The sequence below is a fragment of the Pristis pectinata genome, chromosome 33, assembly GCF_009764475.1.
Source record: "Pristis pectinata isolate sPriPec2 chromosome 33, sPriPec2.1.pri, whole genome shotgun sequence".
Lineage (NCBI taxonomy): Eukaryota > Metazoa > Chordata > Chondrichthyes > Rhinopristiformes > Pristidae > Pristis > Pristis pectinata.
The window spans coordinates 16,854,758-16,870,942 of NC_067437.1; the positions used below are offsets into that span (position 1 = coordinate 16,854,758).

The 16,185-nt window shown below is 48.2% G+C and overlaps 1 protein-coding gene across 1 annotated transcript in view; it reads left to right on the plus strand.

Moving 5' to 3' along the window:
• The first annotated feature begins 2,759 nt into the window (after positions 1-2,759).
• Positions 2,760-16,185, plus strand: part of LOC127585587 (GTP-binding protein Rhes-like) — a 46,426-nt gene continuing 33,000 nt past the window's right edge. The window contains exon 1 of the mRNA XM_052043171.1: positions 2,760-3,084. The gene's annotated coding sequence lies outside the window, so the exon portion shown is untranslated. The remainder of the gene's footprint in view (positions 3,085-16,185) is intronic.

Genomic DNA, 16,185 nt, shown 5'->3' on the forward strand with positions numbered 1-16,185 from the left:
ATAAACTGTCCAGAGTCAGGGTGTGCCTGAACACCCTGCCTCTGGACAAGCATTGGCTCTTTGGTCTCAGGAGTCCTTAACTAACTACCCCCATGTTTCTATCTGGACCCCGAGCCCCAGGCTCAGCAGTGTTACCTATTTATCATCCCAACCTCTGGCTTCACATTTTGTTTGATTAGATCGTTTACCTGCCCCACTATTCTTTCGTAGGATGGGGCATCGCAGGGAAGGTCAGCGTGTTTGCCCCCACCTCTGACCCTCTCACCTGTGGCTTGTGATCCATTTCAGGAGGCAACATGAAGTCAGCATGTGAGAGAACAGACCCCGGGACAGAATGAGCAGGGATGGAAGGCTTCCTTCTCTAAAAGGCACAAATAAACCAGATGGTAATTGACAAGAATCCAGTAATTTCACGATCACCATCACAGATTAGTTAATTAACTGCATTAAACTCCCAAGCTTCCGCACCGGGATTTGAACACATGTCTCTAGATGAATAATTCAGGTCTCTGGATTGCAACTAACTTAACCATTTTGCTTCCAGTTCTGTAGTAGGGAAGAACAAATCCTGAGATGCTATGTGGATGCTGTTCTGTGTGTGTTATAGGAAACTATTCTCAGGCGTACTTGGGTGGGCACTCTGCGTGGGTGCAGAGAAGGGGCAGATCCATGCACGGAGCAGGGAAAGGTGCATCTGTGTACTGAGTAAAGTAACGCAAGCTCTGTGTACAGTGTAGGGAAGGGCACAGTCTGTGTACAGCGTAAAGTAATGCACACTCTGTGTAGTGTAGGGGAGGGCACGCTCTGTGTACAGTGTAGGAGAGGGTGACTTTACATCAGCGATGGAGAAATCCTTGGAGCCCATTTCTAGAAGAAGATTGACATGAATGGACATGAGGGGCAACCCACGTTTGGCTAAACTGATGGGAGTTTATGATGGTAGATCAAGAGGATGGGGGAAGCACAGGTGGCGTTTAGTACAGTCGCACACAACAGGCCTGGTGACCACACTGAAGCTCGTAGGCAAGTGATAAGCATGGTACGGATATTAAATGTAGAAAACATTTGACCAGTGGTGGGCGGACAGGCTGTGCGGCCGCTGACCACTGCCACTTTCCCGGTATAACTCCTGCCTGGCGGTGCAGAACAATTTTGAAAGTCGCTAACGACATAAACCGTGACCCTATATAACTGTGGCAACATCTTTACTCCTGTACGCATATTCTTTTGCAACGCAGGCCAACACATGGCTAAGTTGTTTCCCTTGGTGGGTGGGTCCAGGACAAGAGGGCGCAGTCTTAGAGTTAAAGGGTGCCCATTTAGGACAGAGATGAGGAGAAATTTCTTCAGCCAGAGGGTCGTGGATTTATGGAATTCGTTGCCACGTACAACTGTGGAGGCCCAATCATTGGGGGTGTTTAAGGAGGAGATTGATACATATCTAATTAGTCAGGGTGTCAAGGGATATGGGGAAAAGGCCAGGAATTGGGGCTAGATGGGAGAATAGTTTAGCTCATGGTGAAGTGGCAGTGCAGACTCGATGGGCCGAATGGCCTACTTCTGCTCCTTTGTCATGTGGGTCTTGTGATACCATTTGCCTTGCCTTCCTAACTACACCTGTATGTCAGCTGTCAGTGACTGGTGGACAAGGTCCCTTCCAACATCAGTATTTCCCAATTGTTTTAAGTATCTTCCACCCTTCTGCCTCTGCCCCAGTGGATAACCCCACACTTTTCCATCTCTGTCCACTGTCTCTGCTTGGCCACGTCCTCCTGAAGCCTCCTTACATCCTGATCCCCACCCACATTCCCATTTAGGTTTGGGTCCTCAGAAATATTGCAGCTGGTTCCCCCACCCCTCCCCAAATCCTACTGCTGAAATGAGTCCTCTTCTCCCCCTGATTAGCAAACCTGGGGGTGGGGTTTAATGTGCCCACGTCTGCCCAGTTTACCCAGCAGTGAGGATTTTCTGCTTTCTGTGTACTACCTCCAAATGCTTGTGTACCACAATGATCTGTCTCATGGCACGCAAAGTTATTTCACGGTACCTCGGTACATGTGACAATAGTAAACCAACATCAATACCAATTGCTGGATTTGACGAGGGCGTTTGCTCAGCCCAACACGGTGACAGAGGGCTGGTGCAGTCACTGAGGCTGGTCTGGGAGAAGGAGGCTGAGACGTGGTGCGGTCAGACGGCGCAGAGACCACCGCCAGGATGGGACCCCTGAGCCTCCCCCCCCCCCCCCCCCCACCCAGATCTGGACTTTACAAGCAGCCGTTGGCAGAATAGAGCCACAAAGTCATACGGCACAGATACAGCCTCCCCTCGCTGGGGGAAAAGACCGTGCTCGCCTCACCTCTACCCCTGATTGTGTAACATTATCCCTGCCTCCAGTTCTGGCCACACGTCTATTCCCCCCCTCCCCCTACCCCCCCCCCCCCCCGGTTCTCTCCTGTTTTATTTTCCATTTTAAATACCTTCTGTTTTATTTGCCATTTTAAATACCTTCACCCCTTTGACCAAGTTCTGTCACCTCTCTGCCCCCAGTCTGTCAGGTATGTTCGGCTTCTACTGGGGATGTCACCCCTCCCTTCCCCCCGGGTTCGGACGCTACATAAAGGCAGCAGTTGTGACGGTGGAGGGGGCGGGGAGAGAGGAGGGAGGGAGGAGTGGGGTGAGAATTGAGGAGGTGCGCGTTGCGGGCGGCGGTGTGTGTCTCCGCCCAGCTCCGAGCCGCTGCCCCGAGTGGGAGCCAAGGGTCAGTGGAGAGAGAGGGAGAGAGGGCGCGTCTATTTAAACTGGGTCCTATGGGGAGGTGGGAGGGAGACGGGGATTGTGTTCGTGGGAGCGAGCCCGGCGCTCAGGCAGCCTCGCTGCCCCACCAAGACCGACATGGTGTGGGGTCGCTGAGGACTGTCCCGCCGCAGTGACCCCCTTCCATCCGGAGCCGCTGGTCTGATGTTACAGCCCGAGCCGTGAGCACCAATTCCCTGAATCCCTGCCAAGCCCCGGACACCTGATCTCCTCTCCGACGGCTGCTCCGTTTTTCGTCCAGAATTCGGTCCCTGTTACTGGGAACAGGTAACTTTGAAATATTTGCAGAAATTCCTCGAAATTTTGTCCCCTTTTCCCCCCTCCCAAGTAAAAATTGTGCTTGGCTGAAAGCTCTGGCCGGTTTGAGACGCTGTTCCAAGGGCGCAAGACGCAAGGTGATTCGGGCAACGGTGCCACCGGTGTCGGATAGCGCGTCTCCCAGCCCTGTCTGGGTAACGTTGCCCGGGGGGAAGGCGAGCCTGCGCCGGGGGGAAGCTGCCCGGAGCCTCTCGGTCGGCCGGGTAATTCCGAATGTACCCCTGTTGCCGCAGTGTTGGAGAGGAGGAGGTGTTGTCTCGGCGACCCCTGCATGGGGGAACATTGCCACAGGCAAAAGCAAGAGTTAGCCGCTTGTCTTAGACAAAGAAACAGAAAGAATCATCCTTGAGGTCGTTATTGTATTATGTCAACGAATAGACCGTTGTATGTTCGGGGGCTGACAGCTTTAGAATGGAATTGGTTTAATTTGGAATGTGTTAGGAATTTCATGATTCATTTCAGATTATTTTTAGCGTTCTGTCTCTAGAATGGGTGGATTTGCAAATCGATGAAGAGATTTATTGGAGTATCAAGCAGGCTGTGGATGAATTTATGTCACAAAGTATTTTAGAATGATTTAAGGATCCAATTGTCTACCAAATCCATTTACATTATTTACTTAGATGCTTTTCTGTAGTAATGATGAGAAACATTGCAATTTCTTAATTTTAATAATGTCCCTGGGATTTGGAACCATTAACTGAAAATACAGTTTCCTTTCAGTTTTTAACAGAGAATAATTCAATTGCCTTAAGATCCAAGTTTCTGATGCAGGACTACCAGTGTGCCACCGTCCCAGGGTTTCAGTCGCCTGCTCTGGCGATGATACAATGGATTTACACAGTATAAGCCGTGAACCACTTTCTCGACCAGCGCTTTGGCCAGGTTCTGTTCTACCAACCCCCTTCCCTTTGATTCATCGTTCCCACATTGATTGGTGAACAGCCAGCCCCGCTGTACTGCATCTGTCGTTCACTGACCCATTTACCCAGGCGATGTAAAGCTGAACTGTTTCTTGAAATTAGCACAGGAATACTTAACCATTGTATGTCCCCTGTCCAGCGCGGTGCAAGTTCGTTTAAAATCAACGGTTAACAAGCTAAAATACTGGGGAGAAAATGGCATTAAGCTGGAAAGAGTGCAGGGGAGATTTACGAGGATGTTGCCGGGACTAGAGGGACTGAGTAATGGAGAGAAATTGAGCAGATTGGGACTTTTTTCATTGGAGCATAGGAGAATGAGGGGTGATCTTATAGAGGTGCATAAAATCATGAGGGGTGTAGACAGGGTGAATGCGCACAGTCTTTTCCCCAGGGTTAGGGAATCAAGAACTAGAGGGCAGAGGTTTAAGGTGAGAGGGGAACGATTTAATTGTAACATGAGGGGCAAATTTTTCACCCAGAGGGTGGTCAAGATATGGAATGAGCTGCCAGAAGAAGTGGTTGAGACAGGTGCATTAACAACACTTAAAAGTGTTGGACAGGTACATGGATAGGAAAGGTTTAGAGGGATGTGGTCCAAACGTGGGCAAGTGGGACTGGCATAGATGGGAATCTTGGTCGGCATGGACCAGTTGGGCCAAAGGGCCTGCTTCCGTGCTGTATGACCAGAGCTATGACTATTACATCAAGCAAAAGGTAATTGAACAGCAAAATACTGCAGATGCTGGAAATCTGAGGGAAAAACAGAAAATGCTGGAAACACTCAGCAGGTCAGGCAGCATCTGCGGAGAGAGAAAAACGGTTGATATTTCGGTTCTCTAACCATGAACTTGATGCCAGTTACTGGAGCAGGAACACACTGAGGAAATCTACAGTGGCTGTCAGTGATTTCTGACTCCTCCAGGGACTACACAGTTTAGGAGCCTAGTCGGGTGTAATCTACAGGCAGTGTTTCAGCCCACGGTGAACACTGTAGGACTTTAACAGAGCGCAAGTGCCACACATGGGTGAGTGTGGGAATTTGGTGATGGGGAAAGGAGGCCAAGTGGTGACCTTATAGAGGTGTATAAAATCATGAGGGGCATAGAGAGGGTCTTTTACCCAGGGAAAGGGAATCAAAAGCTCAAGGGCATAGGTTTCAGGTGAGAGGGGAAAGATTTAAAAGGGACCCAAGGGGTAACTTCTTCATGCAGAGGGTGGTGAGTGTATGGAACGAGCTGCCAGAGGAAGGGGTTGAGGCAGGTACAAATAAAGATGTTTGGACATATATATGGACAGGGAAAGTTTAGAGGGATATGGGCCAAATGCAGGCCAATGGGACCAGCTTAGATGAGCATCTTGGTCGGCATGGACGTTGGGCCAAAGGGCCTGTTTCCGTGCTGTGTGGGGGTGTGTGAGTGCTGCTTTGATATATCAGGCAATCAGTGCCAAATCACTCTGCACAGTGATTAGCTGCGGCATCTGGTCAAGTGGAAGAGGCTGCTGCTCTCCAACACCTCCAGCTTAAACAGGGCGGTAAAGGATGTATACAGAAGATGGGAGTAAACCTGAAGCATTAACTCTGCTTCTCTTCCCACAGATGCAGCCTGACCTGCTGAGTATTTCCAGCAATATTTGTTTCTATGTGATAAATGACAGGGTTAATTCCATCAGGGTAACGATTTAATAAGTGTTTCCAAAAGGGATTAGTCTTTTTTTTTACTTCTCAGTGGAACAGCTGAGATCTTGTTGTCTGCAGTTCCTGCAATGTGTGGGAACGTCAGAACACTCGTGTGTTCTGGGGTCTACTGGTATGGGAAGTGCCTTCAAATCAAGGCCAGGATTTGGGAACTTATGGGGCAGGTCGATTGACTGCAGAGCATAGGGGAATCTGAGAATTTCCTGGGTCGTGCATTCCAGGGGATGTCCATCCCACACCTTTAGTGGGTGACCATCTGAAAGGGCAAGAAGGGAGTGTGATGGGAGTGAAGACCAGAGTGTCATGCCTTGGGGGATGCAGAGGGAGGAGGGGGGAGGCAGGGTGGTTACGGAGAAGGTGAGAAATGCAGCGGGCATAGGAGATTGCGGAGTTGGGAGCTGAAGGGTGTTTCTGTGACATTCAATGGAAGTCTCACAGGGTGGGTTGCTGCCCTGGTGCTGGGATAAAGGATGGAGAGGTTGCAGAGCAGTCCGAGGGGAAGGGGAGGAGCCCAAATATGTGGATTCCGTTGGAACAAACAAGGGTTGGGAATACTACAGGTGCAGGTTCTGGGGCTGAGGGACAAGGAGGGAGGTAAAAGGTAGGACCTCAAAAGGTGTCCACCTCTGGGTTACTCCCAGCGTCAGCCACCAGCCAGAGTAGAAGAAAGAAGACCAGGCAGATTAATGTGTGACTAAAGGCTGCACAGGAGGGAGGGCTTCAGGCTTTTGCACGTTAGGGTCAGTCTGGGAGAGGAAGCTCTGCTTGAGGTTGACAGGACTGGGACCAATGTGCAGGAGGATCACTCGCGTGGTTGGGGAGGGCTTACACCAAATTGCCAGGAAGATGGACACCAGCCTGCTAGAAGTGGAAAAAAAGGGTGCACGAAGGAATCGGGGCATTCAATGGTGACAGAGGAGGAAGTTGTACGGTCTGCGATGAGGGAAGGACAAGATGATCCAAGCAGAATAGAAGAAGAATGTATGTTGGTAAACTATAAGGGAGCAGTTACAGTGCTGGAGAAAGGATGTTCTTGGGAGGTAATGTATGGTATCCATTGTCGGAGTTAAGAAGTTGAAAGGGAGCTGTCACATGACTGGGGACTCACGTCATACAGTGGGACATACAGGACCAAGTCGACAGGAGGTAACAGAAAAGGCTGTCTACACTTGAAGTAAACATGTCACCTCCTCCAAAAGCAAAAAGACAACAACAGATGCAGAAAATCTGAAATAAAGATAGAAAAGGCAGCAACATAGCAGGCCGGGAAGCAGCTGTGGAAAGAGAGATGGAATATTAAGGCTGATGAGCTCTCAGCTACCTGAAACATTCCAGGCTGCCAAAGCATGTTCAGGAACAGAGGAGCCGGAGTGTACTCGTGCATAAATCGTTGAGAGGGGAAGGGCACGCTGAGGGAGCAGGTGGTAAAGGAAATGGGACCCTAGGATTCATTGCTGGAAGCACAGAGAAGCAGGGAAGTTACGTTAAACCTGCATAAAACACTGGGGTACGGCATCTAATTTCTGTGCCACACTTCGGGAAGGATGTGAAGGCCCAAGGGAAGGTGCTGAAATATTTACTGGAAGGGTTCCAGGGATGAGGGCTTTCATCTACTCATCCCTGGAGAAACTGGGACCATTATGTTGGAATAAAGAGGGTTAAGAGGAGACATGGATGGTTCACAATAAGGTAAAAACTCTGTGTAAACCAGTCAACGACCAGAAGGGAAAGATGTAAAATTTTGTTCAAAATACATACAGAAAATATGAGGGAAAAGCTTTTTTTTAATTATATACTTGATATGATCTGTAATTCCCTGCCCTTGCCCATTGGGGCTGTCGCAGGGAATTGGATAGGTATCTGAGAGGATAATTTGCAGGGCTCTAGGGAAAGAGCTGGTGCTTGGACTGATGAGATTGCTCTACTGGAATGGTGCACAGTCTCAATGGGCTGGGTGACCCCTGTCGGTGCTGTAACTGTTCCAGTGTCCAAACAAAAACCATTCTCATCACTGAAATCTAACAAGGTTTTGCTTTGATGCATGAGCTGTTACTGAGCTTTTAATAGTATGCAAGCCACATTTCCATCTTGTTGTCCTCTGCATTTGGATTGTCATTCTCGCTGATAAGTACTTCAAAATGCAATTAATTTTAATGAAAAGTAAAATGTGAGTTCATCTTCTATCTTAACCTTGTCTGCATGTTCCAGTCATCATTTCACTCTGTAAAATGCTTACAAGTTTTGTTAAAAAAAACTGTGTATTTTACTTCTAAGTTTACTACCTTTGAGAATTCTTTAATCTGACTGGCTGCTTGGTAGTAGTACATAAAACATAGAAGAGTACAGCACAAGAACAGGCCCTTTGGCCCACGATGTTGGGCTGAACTAATTAAGTTAATGATGCCTAGTTACACTAATTCCTCCTGCCTGCACATGGACCATATCCCTCCATTCTCTGCATATTCATGTGCCCATATAAGAACTTCTTAAACACCTCTATTGTATCTGCCTCCACTATCACCCCTGGCAGTGCATTCCAGGCACCCACCACTCTGTGTAAAAAAAACTTGCCCTGCACATCTCCTTTGAACTTTCCCCCTCTTGCCTTAAATACATGCCCTCTAGTAGTAGACATTTCAATCTTGAGAAGAAGATACCAGCTGTCTACTCTATCTGTGCCTCTCATAACTTCATAAACTTCAATCAGGTCTCCCCTCAGCCTCCGACGCTCTAGAGAAAACAATTTGAGTTTGTCCAACCTCTCCTTATAGCTCATGACCTCTAATCCAGGCAGCATCCTGGTGAACCTCTTCTGCACCCTCTCCAAAGCCCCCACGTCCTTCCTGTAATGGGGCGACCAGAATTGAATGCAATACTCCAGAAGCAGCCTAACCAGAGTTTTATAAAGCTGCAACATAACCTCCTGACTCTTGAACTCAATGCCTTGACTAACAAAGGCAAGCACGCCATCTGCCTTCTGTACCGTCCTATCAACTTGTGCGGCCACGCTGAGGGAGGCCACTTGGACCCCAAGACCCCTCTGTACATCAACGCTGTTAAGTGTTCTGCCATTAACTGTGTATCTTCCCTTTAGTCTTGAGGGTTGGGCACGAGTCTCTTTCGAACTGACATCTGACAGTAAATGGTGTCAAAAGAAGGGGAAATTCACACCACAGAGACTGTAGGTTTTCAAGATAAAGGAGAGAGAGGTAGAGGGACAGAGAGATTCAGCGAGGGAATTCCAGAGTGGCCAAAAGCTGATGGTTGAGCAACTAAAACTGGAGATGTGCTGAGGCCAGAACTGGTGGACCGCTCAATTCCTGCAGCGTTCTTACTCTGGAAGAGGTCAGAGAGAAAGGGGTAAATGTTGTCTATAATCAAACTTGAACACAAGGATGAGAGTTTTTAAACTGACGCATTACTGGACCAGGTGCAAGTATAGATGAGTGGAAAGGAATTGATGCAGGCTAGGATATGGGCAGCAAACTTCAATGAGTTCACGCTTACATGTGTAGGATGGGACTATGGCTGGGACTTCACCATAATCGCCAAATTTCAGAAGTGAGTGAATTGAGGCAGTGTTGGAGATGGGTATGACATAGGGATGAAGAGGATGTAGTGGCGTATGGGGACTCCACTCAAGAACGCAAGAAAATAGTTGGATAACTGACCCCTCGAGCTTTCCCCCACCATTCAGTAATATCACAGTGCAAAAGCTTCACTTCCTCGTGGGCAGGTTGCACCCTCCTTCTCCATTTCCTATTTCAGAATCCTTGAGACATGGTTTAAAGTTCACTATTGTTCACTTATCTTCTGTTTTGGAAATGTCACACTTCAACTATTACACTTTAAATGCCACAGAAGCGTCAAAAGCATTTTGAAAACAGTAGATCTGAATCTAGGAGATTGCACTTAACGCAGCCTCCGCCATCTCAGCAATAAATTCCAGTTAAACTCTGACCCGAGAGTGTTTATCAACCTGCTCCCTGATATGTGTGGTACTTGTACATAGATCAGTGAAACCCAGAGGGCCCCTCTGGGAATAAACATATTCCCCCCATCACACACCAATGTCTCTCCTGTATTGTTTAATTATGTTTTGATTGTAGATTCTTTAGGTTACAGAACGGACAACAGTACTACCACACCTATCTGAGTGTTGACTCAGGCATATAGATCCCAGCAAAGAGTTATTGAGCAATGAGCTTTAAGGTGCCCAGTTCCATCTCAACCCTGGTGGACCCAACAATGCTCGAGCATTGGGCAGCCACCCTCTCAGCTTACTTCTGCTTGCACTAATATGTCTGGTGGCTGCAGTGGGAGCTCAATCTGCAGACATCATTGCTGAGGGGACGAGTGTTGCTTGTGGCTTTGAGCAGGTCCTCCACTCTGGGGCAGTGGGTTTGGGAGATTGTGGACTGGCTGTCTTCTCTTAGGACGTGAACATTCATGATCCCGCCCCTACAACTCTACCTTGCTGTTGCTTGTCGCCCAGGAGAGTCTAGGCTCTGCCCATGCACAGTAAGGGTGTGGAGACCATGAGCTTCTATCCTTGAGCTGCTCATCATCAGGCTCCAGAGCCACCTACAGCACCCCCTGGGGGAGCACTGTGTGAGGGCCCTGGCACAGGGAAAGTCTTACAGAAGACTGACACAATTGAAATTCATAAGTGGGAATAGTTGATTAATCTCTACTCCCTGGCTGTCGTGTTTTGGGATTAGGATACAAGTCCTGGAAGGTAGACTGGGCTGTGGGATGGAGCTGCTTTGGATGAAGGGGAATCAGAGAGGTGGTGAAGTGGATTCTGTGGTGGACGTTGGTGGCCTTGCAGGAAGTGTTTAGCTGGAGCTCATCGGCACTTTAATCTCCAATCACAAGGTCAGACAGGGACTGCTGATGTGGTTTTCCACCATCCTCGTCCTCCTGCTGCCCAGCTGCTGGCATCAGATGAGCCCGGATCAGTGTCGGGCACTGATCTCAACAGCTGTCCGCTGACATTACATTTCAAGGCATGGCTCCCCTCATATGACTGCTGAGTTGAGTAAAGCAATCGGATTATTACAGCACAGGAAGAGGCCATTCAACCCATCCAGCACCAACTAGAGTAATCTCATCAGTTCCATTTTCCCAATGTCCTGCAAATTATTCTCTCTCGAGTGTTGGTCCATTTCCTTTTTGAAGACCCTGCTTCAGTTTCCATTACCCCACAGCCTGCAAATTCTAGATCCTGCTTCCTGCATTTAATAAAAAGTCACCACACCTCTCTATGTTACTTCAACAAAACTTGAACCATCCATGACAGAAACAGTTTCAATCTGTCCACTTTCTCTAAACCAACAATATTGTTCATCTCTACCATGTATCTCCTCAACCTTTGTTGCTCCATGGAGAACAACCCCAGCTTCTCTTTGTAACCAAGATCCCTCACTCCTGAAAGATTTGCTGGAATGGTTCCAAGGACCTTGTCTGGAACCTTGGCAACCTTCCTGAAGTGTGGCGACCAGAAATGAATACGAAACTCCAGCTGTAGTGTCACTCGTGTTGGTTACAGGTTCAAAATGACCTCCCCGCTTCTAGTCATGAATCTCAGGATCCCATTTGATTTACAGACCACTCACTCAGCATACTCTGCCTCGTCAGAGATCTATGCCCTTGTACACCCAGGTCCCTCTGTCCCTGCACATCCTTTAGAGTTCTGCCATTTAGCCTGTATTGTCTCTCCTTATTTCATCTGCCTAAGTCAATCACTTCACACTTTCCTCTGCCTTTTGTCCTCGCATTCAGCCATCCTCAGTCGTCTTGCAATGTTACCATCCTCCCCACTTTACACAACTCCGAGCTTTGGATTAGCCACAAGTTTGGAAATTTTACCCTGTACATCCAAGTGCTGGTCATTGACCCCAAGAGGACACAACTGTCTAGTTTTCTCCAGTCTGAAAAACACTATTCACCACCACTCTCTGCCTTATAGTCAATGTCCTATCCATGTTTCAAACGACATCCAATTCCATGGGCCTCAGTTTTGCTAGTCAGTCGTGCGTTGAACCTCATCAAACACCTGAAAATCCACACATCCATGTTGCTTTCATCAACTTTTTGCGTTACCTTATCACAGAATTCCATCAAAGGCACAATATTCCTTCAGCAAGCCCATGCTGCCTCTCTTATGAAGTCAAACCTCGTGTTAACATTTTCCTCATTTGTTGCTTCTAAAAGCTCCACAACCAAAGGCTAAACTTGTGAGCTCATAGTTATGTGGCATGTCCTTTACACCCCCTTTTTGTCTGACGTGTGACATTTACAATAACGAGGGGTCACGGTCTGAAAGATTGTTTCAGACCGTGACCCCTCGCTATTGAGTAAGGATTGAACGTTTATGGCCACCCCTTTACAATCTTCACCCAAATCTCCCTCAGCAACACAGGCCGCATCCCCCCCCACCCCCCCGAATCAGATGTTTAAGTATTACCATTCCTTCAGGGGCAACCTCATCGATTTCCACTTCCGTTATCCCTACTGGCCTCTTCTTCCACTCAGATTTTGGCAGTAGCCTCTTCCTCAGTAAAGACCAACACAAAGGATTAATTCAGCATTCCACTTCTGCCTTTTGCCTCCAAGCACAGATCACCTTTATTCCCAATCAGCGGCAACCCTCTTCCTACTTACAGACCTTTGGACTCCCCTTTACGTGAACCACCATTATCTCTCTGTTCCTTAGAAACCTAGAAAACAGCAGAAGAAGCCCAATCAGGCCTACGAGCCTAGTCCACCATTCATCAAGGTCATGGCTGATCCTCCATTTCAAATACTCCTGCTCTCTCCCCATAAAGCCTTATGTCTAAAAATCTACCTCCATCTTTCTCAGTAGACTTCTGTAGTAGAGAGTTATGTAGATTCACCATCCTTGTGGTGAAGACATTTCACCCTATTTGAGTCCTAAATGTCTTACCCTGTATCCTGGAACTGCAACACTTCATTCTAGTCTCCCCAGCCGGAGAGAACATCTTCCCTACATGCAGTCTATCTGGCCTTGTCAGAATGTTGCACATTTCACTGAGGTCCTCCCTCATTCTTCGAAACTCCAGTGAACACAAGCCCAGTTGACACAATCTCTCCATGTACTACAGTCCTACCATTCCAGGAATCTTGATGAGATCAGACCTGGAGTAATGTGTGCAGTTTGTGTCTCCTTATCTAAGAAAAGATATGTATACCATAAAAGGAGCATAGGAAAGATTCACTAGAATCGGTAACAGAGCATCTCTGGGCTATCTGGTGAATCTTTCCTACGCTCCTTTCATGGTATGCAGATCCTTTCTTAGATAAAGAGACACAAACTGCACACATTACTCCATCTTATCAAGGGCCTGTATAAACTTAGTAAGACATGCTTGCTCGAGTACTCAAAACCTCTGCAATAAAGACCAACCTACCATTTGCCTTTGTAACTGCTTGTTGCACTTGAAAGTTTGCTCTCAGTGACTGGCGTACAAGGACTCTTACATCAACACTTCCCAATCTATCTCCATACAAATAATACACTGCCTTTCTGTTTTCCTACCCGTGGATAATTTCAAATTTTCCACATTATACTGCCATGCATTTATCCATTCACTTAACGTGTCTAAATCGCCTTAAAGCCTCTTTGTGTTTCCTTCATAAACACACAATCCCACACAGTTTCGTGCTGTCAGTAGGCATAGAAATATTATATTTGGTTCCCTCATCCAAATCATTGATGTATAGCTGGGGGGGCCAAGCATTAAGGTATCCAAAGAGTGACACTTACCACCATGAGAAAGTCCCATTTATTCCTAATCTCTGTTTCTTGCCTGATTTCCCTTTTCAGCTCCCCTCTCAGCTAATTATAAGCAGCCCGATTCTCAGTGGAGTTATTCATCCCTCATGCCCAACGTAAAACACCTTTTTATCTTCTCCATGCACTTTATCAATAGGGCATTGTGGCTTTCATTCCCTTTGTGTAGAAGATACCAGCCTGGCCTGTAAAGGTTGCCCACTGTTATTATTCCAATGTTTGGTCCTACGTGATCCTGGCCAGGACCTTTCCCATCCTATTGAAGTTCGCCCTGCTCTAGTTTAGAAGTTCTACTTTAGATATTTGCTCACTAACCTCCACTATGTATCCAAACCATATGTTGCGATGATCACTGCTCTACTAGTGTTCTCCCAGGACCTCATCCAACAACCCCAGCGGACACATCCTGACGAAAGAGGTTCTCTTTAACACATCTCTGCAAGTCCTCGCCTTTTCCCTTTACTCCAGCAATTTTCCGGTCAACATTGAGGAATTCCAGGAGAGTGGAGCACTTCCGTAAAAAACCTCACAAGACTTGTCAAGGTTAGCTCATAGAGTCATGCAGGACAGAAACAGGCCCTTCGGCCCAACTGGTCCATGCCAACCAAGATGCCCACCTAAGCCAGTCCCATTTGCCTGCGTTTGGCCCATATCCTATCCACGCACCTGTCCAAATGTCTTTTAAATGTTGTTATTGTACCCGCCTCAACCACTCCCTCGGGCAGCTCCTTCCATATACACACCATGCTCTGCGTGAGGACGTTGAAAGAAACTGAAACTAGCTGAAAAAAAGCTGCAGATGCTGGAAATCTAAAATAAAAACAGAAGAAAATAGTTGAAAACACTCAGGAGATCAGGCAGCATCTCCACCATTAACGGTTCAGGTTAACAACTCTTCATCAGAATGACATGCTTAGGACTTCTGGCATTTTCAGCTTTTGTATTTGTTGAGCTGCACACCCCAAAAGTGATGCCCTGTCATGCAGCCACGTCTACCCAGACACGGTGTCTCTATCCCCCACCTACAGCACCACCCACAGAATGGTTACAACATGGAAGGAGGCCTGGCCAAGCTGGCCATCCACGGGACGCGGCGGCGGGCGGCCGAGAGTACTGGCTGGTCTGCCTGCCTGCCTGTCTTCCATGCTTACATGCACGCGCGGGTGTGTTTAGAGAGGGAGCACGCAGTCTCCGCGGGCACCCTGGCTGAGTTCCGCGCTCGGTGGGCCCCTCAGGGGATCGCGTGTGTCATGGACGGTACAAACGCGATTCTTATTTGAAGTGTTGCGTGTTGCGTTAACGGGAGTAGCGTCACGTGTGTGTTTCATTAGTATTAGTTTGCATTCTCTACTGTAGTATGTCTTTGCTTAGTTTCTTCTTTTCTGCATTAGATGTAGTGTATTGACACTGGTTGTCTTTTTGTAGTGCTTTTAGTGAATAAATGTTTATATTTAATAAAAAAAGAGGCCAGTCAGCCTGCTGAGTCCATTCCAGCTCCGTCTAAAGATAATCTAGCTGTTCCCGCTGCCTCTCTCCCTCCCCACAGCCCGGCAACTTCTTCCTTTTCAGACACTTGTCCAGCTCCCTTCTCAATGCCACAACTGGATCCAACCAGTTGCTGCGTTAAAAAGATTTCACCCACCATTGACCCGTTATCCTCTCTACCTGCCTTCACAAACCTCCAAAGGAGGGATAATGAAAGGGTCACTCAATGCCCTTCATGTAGGCAAGGGCAGTGAGGAATGGGAGGGGGTCACCCGCACAGAGTAGGGGTCTCTCTTGGGTTCACTGCCTCACCAGGGTACAGCAGCCACTGAGGTACAAACGGCCTCTGAGTAGAAGCCACAGGAGATCCGTCACATCTCTTGGTGACGGCACTTCGTTGTGACTACAGCATCCGCTTGGAATTAATTTACAACAAAGACCTTCATCACCGTGTGCATTGCTGTATCACCACAGAGAGATCTGGGCACAGCTTCTCAGTGCCGAGATCTTTGGTTTTGCCCCTATGGGGTATGAGGGGAGGCCCATTTCCCCCTCGAGGACAGCATGAATCAGAGCAAGAGGAGCAAGGGGAGATGTTGTAGTGGGAGGGAAAAAATGGAAGGAAAGGAGAGATGAAGACGCAGGGTAAACCGTCTGAGGCACCGACAGCGACGAGTAAGATGGGTTGGAGGCTCGTGTGTCTCGGGGAGGTGGATCAGGCAGGGGTGGGCTGTAGTCTGGCAGGAGGCCAGGGGGAACTGGTGTGGGGGCTTCCTGGAGGAGTGGGTCCACACCTGTACTGCCCCAGGGAACACAGATGTGGACCACCACTGGGGCACTGGCGTGGGAGGACGCTGAGGCTTTATCAGGCCAATCGAAGGAGGTGACTAGGATCGAGGCGGAGTCCGTCTCCGACCTTGTGCGGAGCCAAGAGGGTGTGACCTCCTCTCTGGAGGCCGCGTGCACTCCTTGGCAAAGGGTTTGCAACAGTCCTGTCACACAACACCAACTGACTCAGGGTGCCAACTGCTGCAGAGGCACAGACGTCTAGGTAGCTCAGACTCGCCCTCATTCAGCTGGATGTCTGATATCTGCCCCAAGGGAATCACCCGAAGCTCATCAGGAACAGT